Here is a 6074-nt window from a genome sequence, read left to right as displayed (position 1 = left end):
TGGATGGACACCTCAGGGTGTCACCAGGGCCTGACGTCAGCACAGCTTGGGGTGGAGCCTCGGTGACCTGAGGCCCTGCCCCCTCCCTGGGCCCTTCACTCCCACTGTTCTGGGCAGAGGTTCTTTCATTCCTTGGTTCCCTGTTCTTGGGAATCACCTGGGGCACTTTCTCGGGGGCCTGGGCAACTTCTGCAGTGCAACCTGGGAAAATCCCCAGGATACCAGGCCACTGGCAGAGGGCCTGGGGCTCAGGGCGAGGCCCTCTACTATGTGCTGCGAAGGCCACCTCTGGGGGCTCTGTTGCCCCAGCTCCAGGCACGTGAACCCACCCCCTCACCCACCCTGAGAGTAATGCGTCAGGGCTCTGGGGCAGCCAGTGCACCTAGAGAATAAAACAACAGGTTGTCCCCGTGGGATCCTTGGGGACAGGATGGTGTCTGATTGGTGTCTGAATCCCCAGTGCGGGTTGGAACTGAGCCGTGTTTAGTAACCCCCCAATGAGCTCGCTGGGTCTCGTTTACCCTCCTGAGATGGCAGCCCCCGAGGACTCAGAGGGTGAGGGAGACACTGGGTTTCAGAAGACCCCTGGCCTAGAGGGAGAGACACTGTTCACCAGGCTGGGGACTCTCTGGGGACAGGAGGTGGCAGGAGGATTGAGCTGAGCCGGGAGAAGGTGACGGGGGTGTGGGTCAAGGGGTGGTGGCAGAGCACAGAGGCCATGGAGTTTGCTGAAATGAGTCCAGATGTCCAGATGTGGAGTCAGAACCTCTGGATTGTGTGACCTTGGTCTGAGTCACATCTGTAAGGCGGTAACAATCCACACAGGAGGTGACCAGGAGCGTGGAAGGAGATAAGCATATGGCCTTGCTCTGTGGACTGTCTAGTCCGATGGAAGGGAACCACAGTTAATACTATCATCGCTGAGTCAAACTTCAGGTTTCTGGGGACTGTGGCCCCTCCATCCCCCTGCCAGGGAAAGAACAGATGACATAGCCCCCTCCCCGGCCCACGCCCCACTTAGGAGGCCTGTCTGTCACTGTGTATCATCGTGTTATCAGCACACTGCCCTGACCACTGGGAGTTGGGACATTTCCAGAAAGGTGGGTGGTGACACGAAATGTCTTATTTATCCAGGAGGGAGAAAAGAATGCACAAGAAAGATACAGCCAGAGCCCTGGGCTCCACAGAGCCTTAGCATAGACATCAGCTAAAGACGTCTGGGAAACAGGGACCCTGGAAGGAATGTTCCATGTGCTCCCCAGAGTCCTGAGGCCCAGAGCTTCACCCACCAGTGACCCCTGGGACAAGCAAGAGAGCCTAGCCTTGCCCCCGGCCAGCCACCCCCATGCGCCCCCCCCCCCACCAGAGGCCTCCCCTTGCCTCTGGATCAGGACCACAGGCCCTGGGTGTGACAATCCCACTGTCACTCTCTGACCTGAGAAAAGTCACTTGAGCTCCCGGGGCTCAGTTTTCTCATCTGTAAATGGGGACCACATGGTGTGAGGTTGGTGGATAACTCAGGTCAAAGGTCGGCGTACAGCCCAGACCACACCGAGGGCCCGCCACGTGGATCCTGGCCAGTCTCAAAATTAAGGGCCAAGTTAGACCTTCTAGAACAAATTTATTCCTGAGCGTCCGTCCCTGGGCACAGAATGGGCCCATCCCCGCTCGTGTTTCCCAGAATTGAGCTAACAGAAAGATGAACCACATTATCTGCAAGAGGCCGTCCTGGGCTTCTGATAAAGGTGTCTGTCGGGCTCTGGGGCTGAGGAGGAGAGGGCTCCCACAGATGGCCGCGTTTCTGTTATTGTCTCTGGGGAGAGGTGGGCAGAGCCCCAGCTCTGCTGCAGGGCAGCCCCTGACAACCAGATGCCCTCCTGGGCCTCCGGAGAGATGGACAGAAAAGGGACTGGAGGAAGGAAAGAGCGTCTGTTTGTGCCCAGAAAAGGCTTGCCTTCTCCCCAAGAGACCGCTCGGAGGCAAATGCACCCGAAATCAAAAGCACTTAGAAAAGGCAAGGGTTGCTGCCATGTGTTGAGACTTTACTGGAGGTTAGGAATTCTGCATCGCAATCCTCGTTGCTATCTTGCATGAGTGCCATTATTCAGATTAAAAACAGGAAAGGCTGAACAACTTGCCCAAGATTGCACAGCTAAGACATGGGAAACCCTAAGCAGTGGGGCTCTGGAGCCTAGAGCTCCAGCCACAAAACCACGAGACAGCAGGAAAGGAAACAGATTCTAGCTGAAGCATGAATGATCTTGTTACCATAGAGCCGTGGCGGGCAAGGGACAATCGCTAGGGGAGACTGGGCACCATCTTACCAAGCCGACTCCCATCTGCCCGAGAAGGTTCCACATTGTTTCAAGGAGAACTGACACACCCTGCTTCAAGGCAGTTATGATAATATCATCACCTTCTGCCCTGTCACCACACTCCCCCAGCCCACATTCACGCCAAAGACCTCAATTAAATCTGTTCCTGCGGCCCAGTGCACAGCCCAGACTTGGAGAGGAGAGGAACTAAAGGCATCACGCCGCCTCCTCTCTGTCCCAGTGTGATTCGACACATCTGCCCAGATGTTCCAAGCGCTTAAAGGAACAGCCTTCTCAAATCCGCAGCTTCTGGTGTCTGTGTGTATTTCGTTGGGGTGCTCCCACCGCCTTCCCTTCCTTTGCCCTGAGCCCCCCAAATCCTAGACCTTTGGGTGGAACATCTGTTGCTTATGCACTTCTGTCTGACCCTGGCGTCTCGCTACACTTCCCTAACCCCCTGGGCACACAAAGGGGGGCTCTTCTGCAAGAAAAGAGCTTTAAGGGACATCTGTCTTACCCTCCTGAGTCTGCTGCCCACGTTCAAGGCAAAGGCATTATGTCTTGAGCCAACGGCTGCAAAGAAGAGGTGAGAGTGGAGAAGGGTCTGACATCTCTGTATCTCTTCTCATTGTGGGGAGAATAAGAGGTGCAGAGAAACAGGTTTGTGGGCTGGGTATAATTGTCAAAGCTCATCATGGGGGCTACAGAGTTTGTTTTCTCTTCTCCAGAGTTTTCGGTTTCCTAAGTGTGGTCTTGGCACGCGCGTGTGTGTGCGTGCTTGTGTCTGTGTGTCTGTCCTTCCTCTGCTCCTGTGATGCCGTTGAGTCATAACAATAGCACCTCCTAGCCAGATGGCAAGGCTAATTTACACTTCCCAGCTTGATGGCTTGATGCCGCAGGACGCTAGCTGTGTCCCCTCTCCAAGCCCTCTGTCCCTGCCACAAGCCAGTTGCTCCCCAGAAAGCAGCTGCAGCTGAAGGCAAAAGATGTGTTAGGTAAGCGGGCACTGAGGAGTGAGTTTCAGGCAGCAGACTGCCCCAGGCCCAGTGCAGCAGGTATCTGAGTAGCAAGCAAAATCCCAGCTGAGTGGCATCTAGGGAGTACTCCAGCAAAGAAAAACTTTTCTTGTTCAAGTCCACCTGGGGGTTTCCCTGGTGGCACAGTGGTTAAGAATCCACCTCCAAATGCAAGGGACACGGGTTCGAGCCCTGGCCCGGGAAGATCCCACATGCCGTGGTGTAACTAAGCCCATGTGCCACAACTACTGGGCCTGCGCTCTAGAGCCCGCGAGCCACAACTACTGAGCCCGCGCGCCACAACTACTGAAGCCCGCGCGCCTAGAGCCCGTGCTCCCAAAAAGAGAAGCCGCCGCAATGAGAAGCCCGCGCATCGCAACGAAGAGTAGCCCCCATTCGCCATAACCAGAGAAAGCCCGTGCACAGCAATGAAGACCCAACGCAGCCAAAAATTAAAAACAAATAATAAGGGCTTCCCTGGTGGCGCAGTGGTTGAGAGTCCGCCTGTCGATGCAGGGGACGTGGGTTCGTGCCCCGGTCCGGGAAGATCCCACATGCCGCGGAGCGGCTGGGCCCGTGAGCCATGGCCGCTGAGCCTGCGCGTCCGGAGCCTGTGCTCTGCAACAGGAGAGTCCACAACAGTGAGAGGCCAAATAAATATATATATATTAAAAAAAAAAAAGGCCACCTGAAGTTTACTGGGAGAGAGACCTGGGGTGAGAAGGCTTATAGGTCTTGAAATAGAATCTATAAGATATTAATTACATGGAAATTTGCAGAAGAGAATGTTTTTCCCTTTTTTTTGAGCAGATATTTGGGCTAATGCTAGCAATCACCTAGGCCACTCACTTTATATAACAGAATATAAAATCCAGAGAGGTGAAGTGACTTGTCCAAGGTCACACAGCCAGCTACTAGCAGAACCTGGGACAAGACGTGAGCTCTTCTAAGCCCGGGGCAGTTCTTGTTCTACTAAGTGGCTGGTTTTTCAAGCATTTTATTTTTGTAAGCAGGGGAGTCCTTCCCTCCACCCTCTAAAAGAAACTGTACAAGATATTATCTAAAACAGATCAGGTGGTTCTGTTGTGTTTGAAGTGGAGCAAGGGTCCCAGAACCCCACCTGCTTTACCTTTTAATGCAGTTCTTGGGGCATTTCTGGGAGACCCTGAGGCTTCACGGCACTGTCTGAAAACCCCAACACTAATCCTAGCAATAGTAAGCCCTCAGTACATAGTTTCCGTAAGATACCAGGCACTCTTTTAAGAGTTTTGCATGTATTAGCTCATTTGCTCTCCAAAAAAGCCCCCAGGAGATCCTACACCAGTGGGGTACAGGTTCTTTACAGAGCTCCCGTATCTACATTTCCTGGCAAAGAGTGTCTCTTGGCACTTGGGCTCTTAAAATGGGATCTTTGCTAGTTGAGGATGACCTCTTGCGTCCACACACCATCCCCACCTGGATGATCCAGTCCTAGCACCCCATCTCATCTCCTCCTCCCTCCTTCCCCTCTTTTCATTTCACCATTGTCTCCCCCTTCACCAGAGGGGTGGAAAAAGCATGGCTCCAGGTGGGGCACCTTTCTAGACTCGCAGAGTCCACAGGCAGCCTTGCTGGTCTTATCCGAAGGCAAACTGCTGGCTTGTGGGTGGCACGCAGCCTGAGGGTACATTCTCTTTGGCACACGCAATCATTCCGGTCACTTTTACCGCAAAACTCCTCCCCACACAACCATTTTACTATGCTTCTGGATTCCACGGGTCTCAGGAATTTGGAGAGAGCACAGAAAGAACGGCTTGCTTTTGCTCCATGAAGTAAGGGGTTTCAGCTGGGAAGATGTGAAGACTGGTGGTGGCTTGAGGGCTGGGGGCTGCAATCATCTGGATGGTCTTCACTCGCATGTCTGGTGGTCAATGCTGGCTGTCATCTGGGATCCCAGCTGGGCTGTCAGTCGGGACACCTAAGTGTACCCTCCGCACACGGGATGGCTTGGGCTTCCTCACAAGATGGCAGCTGAGTACCAAGCTCAAGCATCTTAAGAGAACCAGGTGAAAACTCTATATGACCATTTATGACTATATTAGTTTCCTAGGGCTGCTGTAACAAAGTACCACGAACTGGGGAGGCTGAAACAACAGGAATTTACTGCCCCCCAGCTCTGGAGGCCAGAACCCCAAATCAAAGTGTCAGCAGGGTGGGTTCCTTCTGAGGTTTCTAGGGAGAATAGTTTCCATGCTCTCCCCTAGCTTCTGGTAGCCTCAGGCGATCCTTGGATTGTAGCTGCATCTCTCTAAACTCGCCTTCACGTGGCATTCTACTTGTGTATTCACATTTTCTTCCCTCTGTGCGTGTTTGTCTCTGTGTCCAAATTCCCCCCTCTTATAAGGACACCAATCACATTTGATTACAGCCCACCCTAATGACCTCACCTTAACTCGATTATCTGTAAAGACCCCATTTTCAAATAAGGTCACGTTCACAGGTGTTGAGAGTTAGGACTTCGACTTCTTTTGCAGGTGGGTGGGGGGAGGGTGGGGGGAGGAACGATTCAACCTGTAATGTGATCTAGCCTTGAAAGTCACATAGCATCACTTCTGCTGTAGTCACAAGCCCCTCCCACCAGATGCAAGGGAGGGAACATCCACCCTACCTTTCCATGGAGGAGTGTCCAAGATACATTATAAGAAGAGCACATGAGATGGGAGACACTGTTATAATCATTTTTGGAAGATACAGTCGGCCACGA

This window comes from Phocoena sinus, chromosome 20 (genome assembly GCF_008692025.1).
Source record: "Phocoena sinus isolate mPhoSin1 chromosome 20, mPhoSin1.pri, whole genome shotgun sequence".
Classification (NCBI taxonomy): Eukaryota; Metazoa; Chordata; class Mammalia; order Artiodactyla; family Phocoenidae; genus Phocoena; species Phocoena sinus.
The sequence above is the reverse complement of the archived record's forward strand: the minus strand, read 5'-3'. Positions refer to the sequence as shown.